The sequence below is a fragment of the Pectinophora gossypiella genome, chromosome 5, assembly GCF_024362695.1.
Source record: "Pectinophora gossypiella chromosome 5, ilPecGoss1.1, whole genome shotgun sequence".
Classification (NCBI taxonomy): domain Eukaryota; kingdom Metazoa; phylum Arthropoda; class Insecta; order Lepidoptera; family Gelechiidae; genus Pectinophora; species Pectinophora gossypiella.
In genome coordinates, this window is record NC_065408.1 from 15,621,518 (window position 1) to 15,635,403 (window position 13,886).

Genomic DNA, 13,886 nt, shown 5'->3' on the forward strand with positions numbered 1-13,886 from the left:
TTGCTTGCTTGCTTGCTTGCTTGCTTGCTTGCTTGCTTGCTTGCTTGCTTGCTTGCTTGCTTGCTTGCTTGCTTGCTTGCTTGCTTGCTTGCTTGCTTGCTTGCGTTTGGTTTGAATTTTGTTATGTTTGGGGTTTGTTTAGTTTTGGGTTTTGTTAGGTTTGAGATTTGTTAGGTTTGGGTTTGGGCTAGGCTTGGGTTTGGGTTAGGTTTGTGTTTTGTTAGGTATGGGTTTTGTTAGGTTTGGGTTTGCTTTGGCTTTGGGTTAGGCTTGGGTTTGTTTTTAATTTTGTTAGGTTTGGGTTTGTTTAGGTTTGGGTTAGGTTTGTGTTTTGTTAGGTATGCGTTTTGTTAGGTTTGGGTTTTGTTAGGTTTGGGTTTATTTAGGTTTGGGTTTGGTTTGAATTTTGTTAGGTTTGGGTTAGGCTTGGGTTTTGTTAGGTTTGGTTTTGAAATGAAATGAAATGAAACGAAATGAAATGAAATGAATTTTATTGCAGTAAATGTGGTCATACATAGTGATGGTAGTAAAGGTGCAAAGGTAGGTTAGGGTTTTGTTTGGTTTGGGTTTCTTAGGTTAGGGTTTTATTAGGTTTGGGTTTTGTTAGGTTTGGTTTTTCTTAGGTTTGGATATTGTTAGGTTTGGGTTTTTTTAGGTTTGGTTTTTGTAGGTTTGGTTTTTGTTAAGTTTGGGTTTGGGTTAGGTTTGGGTTTTGTTAAGTTTAGGTTTGGGTTAGGTTTGGGTTTGGATTAGGTTTGGGTTTGGTTTAAATTTTTTTTTTTTAGGTTTGGGTTTGGTTTGGGTTTGGATTAGGTTTGGGTTTGGATTAGGTTTGGGTTTGGTTTAAATTTTTTTTAGGTTTAGGTTTGGGTTAGGTTTGGGTTAGGTTTGTGTTAGGTTTGGGTTAGGCTTGGGTTTTGTTAGGTTTGTGTTTGGGTTAGGTTTAGGTATGGTTTGGGTTTGGGTTAGGTTTGGGTTAGGTTTGGGTTTGGTTTGAATTTTGTTATGCTTCGGTTTGATTAGGTTTGGGTTTTGTTAGGTTTGAGTTTTGTTAGGTTTGGGTTTGGGTTAGGTTTGGGTTAGGTTTGGGTTAGGTTTGGGTTAGGTTTGGGTTAGGTTTGGTTTAGGTTTGGGTTAGGTTTGGTTTGGGTTTGGGTTAGGCTTGGGTTTGGTTTTAATTTTGTTAGGTTTGGGTTTTTTTGGGTTGGGTTTTTTTCAGTTTGGGTTTTGTTAGGTTTGGGTCTCTTAGGTTTGGGTTTTGTTAGGTTTGGGTTTCGTTAGGTTTGGGTTTTGTTAGGTTTGGTTTTTAGGTTTGGATTTTGTTAGGTTTGGGTTTTTTTAGGTTTGGTTTTTGTTAGGTTAGGTTTTTGTTAAGTTTGTGTTTGGGTTAGGTTTGGGTTTGGGTTAGGTTTGGGTTTGGTTTGAATTTTTTTAGGTTTGGGTTTTTTTTAGGTTTGGGTTTTGTTAGGTTTGGGTTTGGGTTAGGCTTGGGTTTAGTTTTGGTATATTTGGGTTATTTTGGTTTACATGGTTTTAGGTTAGGGTATAATTACGTTTCAATTTTCTTTGTGTCGGGTGTGGGTAGGGTTTGGTTTTTGTTCTGGCCGTTATATTTTTTGCAATTTAATAGGTTTAAATATTTTTTTTTGAGTATTCATGTATTTTTCGTGTTATTAGCAAAGAAATTTCGAAATATCAGTCTAGTGCAACAAAATGTTTTAGAAGTCTCTCTATTTTATTGCGTTATATGGTAGCCCTCGTCTTTACGAAAATTTTAAGGCCTCTCTCGCGGGTCTAGGACGCCGGGAACGCAAAAAAATCGCCCCCCCACCCTCCCTGTTGCGATTTATTAGGAAGCCACGGTCACATATCTGCATAGAAAAAACCACTCACAATTTTGACAATTTTTGGATTTCTTCTTTTCTTATTTATTTACTTATTTACTCATTCACTCATTCAATCATTTACTTATTTACTTATTTTTCCAAAATGTTGTAGAAATTCGGGGTATTTCATCCGGTCCGGCAGCTTTGTTGCTTTTTGTGTTCTTTTGCGAGACCTCCGGCTCAGGGAGGGTAAAATGTTTACTTATCGCATCATCCGTTTCTGCGGTCTTAAGAAATTAAAATACGGTGTTCTTGATTGATTTTGTGAAAGGCTGTGATGACAGTATCCTTACGGGGTAGACATACTCCAGATATACGTTACTATTTACGTTAAATATCGCTTTCTTCACGGTTCGTAACCGAGACAGGGCGGGTAGGGGTATAATCTTCAGTCGTGTGGAGTGTAATAGAAACAACAGATACAATAGCAGTGCATTTAATAAAATAAAACCGAGTGAGCGCTTCGGGTCCACACGCGGCCGTTTATTGTATAACAAATAATTGTACTTAAAGGCGCAGTAGGGCCTTCATCGGACTCAGTCATTTTTCTAATGTAGCACTGGACGTGGGTAGTTAAAACAATTTAATAGTTACTTAATCACACGTTATTTAATTTAAAGTACTTTGAAACAAAATGAACTTCTAAATTATTGTATCACACTATTAAGGCACATAAATCACTATTAATCAACAGAAATGGTTAAGGATTCCTCGGATTTAAAGCGATCTGTCGCGGGTACGGTGCGCAGGCGGCTGTCCCTCGAACTGTCACACTGACAAGACGACCGCCCTGCCGCCATATGCAAACGACGTTCCGCTAGAGCGAACGTCAGCGTAGTTCACTCTAATCCGTACAGATGGCGCTCTATGAGGCGCCGTCATACTCATACTCAATGAATTGACAACAGCTTTTGTTTTTACCGACTTCAAAAAAGGAGGAGGTTCTCAATTCGACCGTATGTATATTTGTTTTATGTTTGTTCGGGGATAACTTCGTCGTGTATGAACCGATTTTGATAATTCTTTTTTTGATCGAAAGGAGATATTCCCAAGGTGGTCCCATGTCAAGGAAGTCAGGGTCTGATGATGGCAGACCAAATAAATCGAGGGGAATTTTCAAAAATCGTAGGGGTGACTAGTGCATTTGTAAAGTCAAATTGATCGGATCGGTCTCAAGGCTCCCGGAAAACTTCCAGACCTTCGGAAACTGGTCAGCTTTAGGGAGACACCAAGTACTTACTACCATACCCCAAGTACTTACCACCATACCCCAAGTACTTACTACCATACCCCAAGTACTTACCACCATACCCCAAGTACTTACCACCATACCCCAAGTACTTACTACCATACCCCAAGTACTTACTACCATACCCCAAGTACTTACTACTATACCCCAAGTACTTACTACTATACCCCAAGTACTTACTACCATACCCCAAGTACTTACCACCATACCCCAAGTACTTACCACCATACCCCAAGTACTTACCACCATACCCCAAGTACTTACTACCATACCCCAAGTACTTGGTACCAAACCCCAAGTACTTACTACCATACCCCAAGTACTTACTACCATACCCCAAGTACTTGGTACCAAACCCCAAGTACTTACTACCATACCCCAAGTACTTGGTACCAAACCCCAAGTACTTACTACCATACCCCAAGTACTTACTACCATACCCCAAGTACTTACTACCATACCCCAAGTGCTTACTACCATACCCCAAGTACTTACCACCATACCCCAAGTATTTACTACCATACCCCAAGTACTTACTACCATACCCCAAGTACTTACTACCATACCCCAAGTACTTGGTACCAAACCCCAAGTACTTACCACCATACCCCAAGTACTTACTACCATACCCCAAGTACTTACCACCATACCCCAAGTACTTACCACCATACCCCAAGTACTTACCACCATACCCCAAGTACTTACCACCATACCCCAAGTACTTACCACCATACCCCAAGTACTTACCACCATACCCCAAGTACTTACCACCATACCCCAAGTACTTACCACCATACCCCAAGTACTTACTACCATACCCCAAGTACTTACCACTATACCCCAAGTACTTACTACCATACCCCAAGTACTTACCACCATACCCCAAGTACTTACCACCATACCCCAAGTACTTACCACCATACCCCAAGTACTTACCACCATACCCCAAGTACTTACTACCATACCCCAAGTGCTTACTACCATACCCCAAGTACTTACCACCATACCCCAAGTATTTACTACCATACCCCAAGTACTTACTACCATACCCCAAGTACTTACCACCATACCCCAAGTACTTACTACCATACCCCAAGTACTTACTACCATACCCCAAGTACTTACCACCATACCCCAAGTACTTACCACCATACCCCAAGTACTTACCACCATACTCCAAGTACTTACCACCATACCCCAAGTACTTACCACCATACCCCAAGTACTTACCACCATACCACAAGTACTTACCACCATACCCCAAGTACTTACCACCATACCCCAAGTACTTACCACCATACCCCAAGTACTTACCACCATACCCCAAGTACTTACCACCATACCCCAAGTACTTACCACCATACCCCAAGTATTTACTACCATACCCCAAGTACTTACTACCATACCCCAATTACTTACCACCATACCCCAAGTATTTACTACCATACCCCAAGTACTTACTACCATACCCCAAGTACTTACCACCATACCCCAAGTACTTACCACCATACCCCAAGTACTTACCACCATACCCCAAGTACTTACTACCATACCCCAAGTACTTACCACCATACCCCAAGTACTTACCACCATACCCCAAGTACTTACCACCATACCCCAAGTACTTACCACCATACCCCAAGTACTTACCACCATACCCCAAGTACTTACCACCATACCCCAAGTATTTACTACCATACCCCAAGTACTTACCACCATACCCCAAGTATTTACTACCATACCCCAAGTACTTACTACCATACCCCAAGTACTTACCACCATACCCCAAGTACTTACCACCATACCCAGTACTTGTACTAACCACCATAATATTGATAAAAAACGATCAAGATCTATTAAAATTTTGTTAATAACATCTTTATACTTGTTAATATTTTATTTTAGAACATATGCTTTTAATTCGTCACTTACTAACTTCAATCGCTTAAAAAGTTTGAATAACATCGTTAACCTAATCGTCTTTTTTTATGTGCGTAACTGCCTACGCCGTGCTATTCAATGCCGCAAACGGGTTATTATTTGTTCGATGCAACTTGTGTGTAAGTTACCGATACATTTCTTGTAGTTGGTGATTTTAATATGAGCGATATTTTATGGTTAGAGGGTGAGTCAGGTTTACAGCCATCAGTAATTACGGATTATCGCAAGATTGAATTCATAAATACACTAAATGTGTGTAACCTCCAGCAATTCAATAGTCACAAAAATATAAAAAATGGAATTTTAGACTTAGTTTTATGTAATGATTTAGTATCTGTTTCTAGATGTATAGATCCGCTTATACCTGAAGATCCACTCCATCCCAGTCTATTCATCCAGCCTACGTTTGTTGCACTTCACGCTCTTAAAACACCTAAACGATTAGTATACTCGTACCATCGTGGTGACTATGAGAATATTTGTAAACACTTGTCAGAGTTCGATTGGGAGACTATTCTTAGTGCGGGCAGCATTGACGAGGCTGTTGAACTTTTTTACTCTATTTTATATAAACTTAGGGACCAATTTATTCCAACTAGATATACAAAGAGCTATAAATATCCACCGTGGTATAATACCCCACTAATTAAAATTATAAAAAAAAAGTTTAAATATTTAAACAAATTCAAAATTTACGGTAACAAATCAGACGAAATAACATTTAAAATGCTTCGCGATAGAGTTAAAACTGTTGAAAGTAGCTGCTACAACAGGTATATACAAAATATTGAAAAACTTATAGCTAGTAACCCTAAGATGTTTTGGTCCTATTTAAAATCTAAAAAGAAAAGTGGATCTTACCCTGCCACAGTGATTTACATAGGCCAGTCTAGTGCTAGTGGTTCATCTATATGCGAGTTTATTGCTACATACTTTAAATCTACATTTCTACATTCTGACCAAGTAGCTGCGTCTGTATCACCGGTCGACACTACAACTCCAGGGGATGTATCTTCTGTACGTGTTCACTCAGATCGGATATGTAAGTTATTGAAGCAGATAGATCCTAGTAAATCAGCAGGGCCGGATGCAATACCGGGTATTTTTCTTATTAATTGTGCTAATGTTATATCTATTCCCGTTACTAAATTATTCAACCGATCGCTAAGTGAAGGTATAATGCCCATTAAGTGGAAAACAGCGTTAATAACGCCAATTCATAAAAAAGATTCCAAAAATGCAGTTGAAAATTATAGACCTATCTCAAAATTATGCCTATTGGCAAAGCTACTCGAGCGGGTCGTTTTCAATCGGTTGTACGGTGGCATCAAACCTTTTCTCATCCCGCAGCAGCATGGCTTCGTTAAGGGGAGATCCACGGTTTCGAATCTTATTCTCTTCAACGATTATCTTACCAGAAGCATGGATGATGGTTATCAGGTTGATGTTGTCTACACTGACTATACGAAGGCATTTGATCGTATAGATCACAGCATCCTACTTCGCAAACTCTTTGCTTTGGGCATTCATGGCGATCTTTACCGATGGTTCACTTCTTATGTTCACAACAGGTCACAGGCTGTGGTACTGAATGGACTCATCTCCTCTTGGGTTAGTATACCATCTGGGGTGCCCCAGGGTTCACTGCTGGGACCATTGCTGTTTGTGATATTTGTTAACGGCATTAGCACTTGTTTCCTCAATTCTGATTTCCTGTTATTCGCTGACGATATGAAGATTTTTAAGGCAATTCGCAATCCAACTGATGCACAGCTCTTGCAAGATGACTTGCTCAGGCTAGATAACTATTGTAAATTCAATAAACTGGACCTTAATGTTTCAAAATGTTTTTACATTAACTTTACCCGTAAACGAGACACTAAATTATGTCTACCAAATTGACGACCAAGCTCTCAATAATATTAAGTCGAGTCGGGATCTAGGAGTAGTGCATGATGATAAATTGGTTTTTGATCTTCATATCCATAGCATCGTCGATAGGGCATATAAAGCTTTAGGGTTCATTATTCGTGCTGGAAGGTGCTTCAAAAGTATGAAAACGCTGAAAATACTTTACTGTGCGTATGTTCGAACTCACTTGGAGTATGCATCCGAGGTGTGGAACCCGTGTTATAACAAATACTCATCGGATATTGAACGAATTCAGAGGAGGTTTATGCGGTTCTTCGCCCTTAAGTTTAACTTGCCCAAGCAAGACTACTTTCTACGTTGTGCGAAATTACATTTATTACCTTTGTCTTTGCGGAGGGATATGGCGGACATTTGTCTCTTAATGAAGATAGCCCAAGGCTTAATTGATAGTCCACAGCTCCTCGGCAGGATTATGCTTGCAATTCCTTGTCGTAGGCTTAGGAATCCTTCAATGCTTCACATCCCTCGTTATCACACGAACTTTAGAAAGAACAGCTTTTTACTGAGATGTTCCATATTATTTAATAGGCTTGGTCATAACTTGAATTTGGACCTATTTGCTGGCAGCATTCAAGGTGCTAAAAAAACACTTGTTAGAGACTTCGTTTCCTCTATTGTTTAGATATTTCTATTTTTAAGGTATTTTTCATATGGTCTTAGAAACAAAAAAAAAAAAAATCAAAAAAATATTTATTTTTCAAAATTGGCTTACAAAGTTAGCGATTTTTGAACGTCAAACATAATTAAATTACATATTATGTAAACTAGCTGTAAAACTACTACCACATCGGAATCTGTAACGCTGAGGGAAAGACGTGGCCAGAAAACCTCCCAGCACAGGGCCCTAGTCCTACTGTTTCATGTTTTCCTTTCTTTTCTAAACTTAATGTAAATTGTGTTTTCTTTCAATCTGTGGAAGCTTGTTAATGGCTTTTAGATATTAAGTTAGTATGTAACTTTGTAAATTTAGCTGTAAGCTCCCCAAATAAAATAAAATAAAATAAAAATAAAATAAAATACCCCAAGTACTTACCACCATACCCCAAGTACTTACCACCATACCCCAAGTATTTACTACCATACCCCAAGTACTTACCACCATACCCCAAGTACTTACCACCATACCCCAAGTACTTACCACTGTCAGGGTGGGCACAGCAATCAAACACGATGTCCAGATGCGTACTGATCTATATTATATTATTCAATGGGACGGTACATGCACAATCAATATTTACGAACTACCTCACATCTCCCTCCGTAATAATTAACAAACATATTTGGCATTTAACCCAAACAATATTTATATAATTATAGATATATACCATTTTTCCTAATAGTAATCATGACGTACAATATCATTAAAGATTATACATAATATACAAAGACATGCAATATTGATTGTACCTACACTATCCTTCATAAAACAACCAATAAGTATTTAACTCGATAAATTCTTACGGTGTCATAATTAGGTAGGTACAATGATTGTGTTTTTTTTTTACAAATGTATACAAAGGTATTTAGTTATTATAATTCCAATATATTACAGAATTATGTTATACAATTATTCTAGTTAGAAGTTTATTATACCAACTCATCTATAAATTTATTTTCTGTATACAATGATTATTATATTTCGATCATTGTCTTCTTTATATATTCATTTTTCTTATGTAAGTAAATAATAATTCTCTATTATTGACCAGGCTTCTTACTCGTAGCCCCATCTATTCGGAGGCCTCACTGTCCTGCCAGAAGAAGTTACATAATTATTATTCAATCTATTAATATTACATTCCATTTGTTGATTACGATCGTTTGTTTTTGGCGTTATGTCATCGTAATAAAAATTGTAGTCAGGCAAGTCCTGTCTGTGTTGTGAATCCTTTATGATGTGTTTCCTGTTCCTGACTACATAATTCCCAGTTATCAATTTAATTTTGTACGATCTATTCGATATTTTTTTTATGATTGTTCCTGATTCCCACGTCTTTTTAAAAATATCCAAAATTCTAATTTTTTCCCCAACGTTTAATTTTTCTAAGTCTTTTGAGTTTCGATCATAATAACTTTTATATTTATTTTGTCTATGCATTAATTTTTGTTGTATATTATTTGGTTTTTGGTTATAAAATACTATAAATGGGTAGCAAAAATAATAGGTTGGCAGCTACAGTGAAATAGCATTTTAAGCATAAAGTAGCAGCTTTATATTAAGTTATGAGTAGCAACGCTTAGAAAACTGTATATTTCATCGATTCATGAAGGTTGGTGGAAGGAGTCGACAGCATTCTTAGGCCAAACATACTATTCAAGGGTAAAATTAATGCAAATGTATTGACTTTGACTAGCAACGCTTAGAAAACTGTATATTTCATCGATTCATGAAGGTTGGTGGAAGGAGTCGACAGCATTCTTAGGCCAAACTTACTACTCAAGGGTAAAATTTATGCAAATGTATTGACTTTGAGTAGCAACGCTTAGAAAACTGTATATTTCATCGATTCATGAAGATTGGTGGAAGGAGTCGACAGCATTCTTAGGCCAAACTTACTACTCAAGGGTAAAATTAATGCAAATGTATTGACTTTGAGTAGCAACTCCTAGAAAACTGTATATTTCATCGATTCATGAAGGTTGGTGGAAGGAGTCGACAGCATTCTTAGGCCAAACTTACTACTTAGGGGTAAAACTTATGCAAATATATTGACTTTGAGTAGCAACGCTTAGAAAACTGTATATTTCATAGATTCATGAAGGTTGGTGGAAGGAGTCGACAGCATTCTCAGGCCAAACTTACTACTTAGGGGTAAAACTTATACAAATATATTGACTTTGAGTAGCAACGCTTAGAAAACTGTATATTTCATCGATTCATGAAGGTTGGTGGAAGGAGTCGACAGCATTCTTAGGCCAAACTTACTACTCAAGGGTAAAATTTATGCAAATGTATTGACTTTGAGTAGCAACGCTTAGAAAACTGTATATTTCATCGATTCATGAAGGTTGGTGGAAGGAGTCGACAGCATTCTTAGGCCAAACATACTATTCAAGGGTAAAATTAATGCAAATGTATTGACTTTGAGTAGCAACGCTTAGAAAACTGTATATTTCATCGATTCATGAAGGTTGGCGGAAGGAGTCGACAGCATTCTTAGGCCAAACTTACTACTTAGGGGTAAAACTTATGCAAATGTATTGACTTTGAGTAGCAACGCTTAGAAAACTGTATATTTCATCGATTCATGAAGGTTGGTGGAAGGAGTCGACAGCATTCTTAGGCCAAACTTACTACTCAAGGGTAAAACTTATGCAAATGTATTGACTTTGAGTAGCAACGCTTAGAAAACTGTGGATTTCATCGATTCATGAAGGTTGGTGGAAGGAGTCGACAGCATTCTTAGGCCAAACATACTATTCAAGGGTAAAATTAATGCAAATGTATTGACTTTGAGTAGCAACGCTTAGAAAACTGTATATTTCATCGATTCATGAAGGTTGGTGGAAGGAGTCGACAGCATTCTTAGGCCAAACTTACTACTCAAGGGTAAAATTTATGCAAATGTATTGACTTTGAGTAGCAACTCCTAGAAAACTGTATATTTCATCGATTCATGAAGGTTGGTGGAAGGAGTCGACAGCATTCTTAGGCCAAACTTACTACTCAAGGGTAAAACTTATGGAAATGTATTGACTTTGAGTAGCAACGCTTAGAAAACTGTATATTTCATCGATTCATGAAGGTTGGTGGAAGGAGTCGACAGCATTCTTAGGCCAAACATACTATTCAAGGGTAAAATTAATGCAAATGTATTGACTTTAAGTAGCAACGCTTAGAAAACTGTATATTTCATCGATTCATGAAGGTTGGTGGAAGGAGTCGACAGCATTCTTAGGCCAAACTTACTACTTAAGGGTAAAATTAATGCAAATGTATTGACTTTGAGTAGCAACGCTTAGAAAACTGTTTATTTCATCGATTCATGAAGGTTGGTGGAAGGAGTCGACAGCATTCTTAGGCCAAACTTACAACTCAAAGGTAAAATTTATGCAAATGTATTGACTTTGAGTAGCAACGCTTAGAAAACTGTATATTTCATCGATTCATGAAGGTTGGTGGAAGGAGTCGACAGCATTCTTAGGCCAAACTTACTACTCAAGGGTAAAATTTATGCAAATGTATTGACTTTGAGTAGCAACGCTTAGAAAACTGTGTATTTCATCGATTCATGAAGGTTGGTGGATGGAGTCGACAGCATTCTTAGGCCAAACTTACTACTCAAGGGTAAAATTTATGCAAATGTATTGACTTTGAGTAGCAACGCTTAGAAAACTGTATATTTCATCGATTCATGAAGGTTGGTGGAAGGAGTCGACAGCATTCTTAGGCCAAACTTACTACTCAAGGGTAAAATTTATGCAAATGTATTGACTTTGAGTAGCAACTCCTAGAAAACTGTATATTTCATCGATTCATGAAGGTTGGAGGAAGGAGTCGACAGCATTCTTAGGCCAAACTTACTACTCAAGGGTAAAACTTATGCAAATGTATTGACTTTGAGTAGCAACGCTTAGAAAACTGTATATTTCATCGATTCATGAAGGTTGGTAGAAGGAGTCGACAGCATTCTTAGGCCAAACTTACTACTCAAGGGTAAAATTTATGCAAATGTATTGACTTTGAGTAGCAACGCTTAGAAAACTGTATATTTCATCGATTCATGAAGGTTGGTGGAAGGAGTCGACAGCATTCTTAGGCTAAACTTACTAATGTATTGACTTTGAGTAGCAACTCCTAGAAAACTGTATATTTCATCGATTCATGAAGGTTGGTGGAAGGAGTCGACAGCATTCTTAGGCCAAACTTACTACTCAAGGGTAAAATTTATGCAAATGTATTGACTTTGAGTAGCAACTCCTAGAAAACTGTATATTTCATCGATTCATGAAGGTTGGTGGAAGGAGTCGACAGCATTCTTAGGCCAAACTTACTACTTAGGAGTAAAACTTACCCAAATAAATTGACTTTGAGTAGCAACGCTTACAAAACTGTATATTTCATCGATTCATGAAGGTTGGTGGAAGGAGTCGACAGCATTCTTAGGCCAAACTTACTACTTAGGGGTAAAACTTATGCAAATGTATTGACTTTGAGTAGCAACGCTTAGAAAACTGTATATTTCATCGATTCATGAAGGTTGGTGGAAGGAGTCGACAGCATTCTTAGGCCAAACTTACTACTTAGGAGTAAAACTTACCCAAATAAATTGACTTTGAGTAGCAACGCTTAGAAAACTGTATATTTCATCGATTCATGAAGGTTGGTGGAAGGAGTCGACAGCATTCTTAGGCCAAACTTACTACTCAAGGGTAAAACTTATGCAAATGTATTGACTTTGAGTAGCAACGCTTAGAAAACTGTTTATTTCATCGATTCATGAAGGTTGGTGGAAGGAGTCGACAGCATTCTTAGGCCAAACTTACTACTCAAGGGTAAAATTTATGCAAATGTATTGACTTTGAGTAGCAACGCTTAGAAAACTGTGTATTTCATCGATTCATGAAGGTTGGTGGATGGAGTCGACAGCATTCTTAGGCCAAACTTACTACTCAAGGGTAAAATTTATGCAAATGTATTGACTTTGAGTAGCAACGCTTAGAAAACTGTTTATTTCATCGATTCATGAAGGTTGGTGGAAGGAGTCGACAGCATTCTTAGGCCAAACTTACTACTCAAGGGTAAAATTTATGCAAATGTATTGACTTTGAGTAGCAACGCTTAGAAAACTGTATATTTCATCGATTCATGAAGGTTGGTGGAAGGAGTCGACAGCATTCTTAGGCCAAACTTACTACTCAAGGGTAAAACTTATGCAAATGTATTGACTTTGAGTAGCAACGCTTAGAAAACTGTATATTTCATCGATTCATGAAGGTTGGTGGAAGGAGTCGACAGCATTCTTAGGCCAAACATACTATTCAAGGGTAAAATTAATGCAAATGTATTGACTTTAAGTAGCTACGCTTAGAAAACTGTATATTTCATCGATTCATGAAGGTTGGTGGAAGGAGTCGACAGCATTCTTAGGCCAAACTTACTACTCAAGGGTAAAATTTATGCAAATGTATTGACTTTGAGTAGCAACGCTTAGAAAACTGTTTATTTCATCGATTCATGAAGGTTGGTGGAAAGAGTCGACAGCATTCTTAGGCCAAACTTACTACTCAAGGGTAAAATTTATGCAAATGTATTGACTTTGAGTAGCAACGCTTAGAAAACTGTATATTTCATCGATTCATGAAGGTTGGTGGAAGGAGTCGACAGCATTCTTAGGCCAAACTTACTACTTGGGGATAAAACTGGTGCAGATGTATTGACTTTGAGTAGCAACGCTTAGAAAACTGTTTATTTCATCGATTCATGAAGGTTGGTGGAAGGAGTCGACAGCATTCTTAGGCCAAACTTACTACTCAAGGGTAAAATTTATGCAAATGTATTGACTTTGAGTAACAACGCTTAGAAAACTGTACATTTCATCGATTCATGAAGGTTGGTGGAAGGAGTCGACAGCATTCTTAGGCCAAACTTACTACTTGGGGATAAAACTGGTGCAGATGTATTGACTTTGAGTAGCAACTCCTAGAAAACTGTATATTTCATCGATTCATGAAGGTTGGTGGAAGGAGTCGACAGCATTCTTAGGCCAAACTTACTACTCAAGGGTAAAATTTATGCAAATGTATTGACTTTGAGTAGCAACTCCTAGAAAACTGTATATTTCATCGATTCATGAAGGTTGGTGGAAGGAGTCGACAGCATTCTTAGGCCAAACTTACTACTCAAGGGTAAAATTTATGCAAATGTATTGACTTTG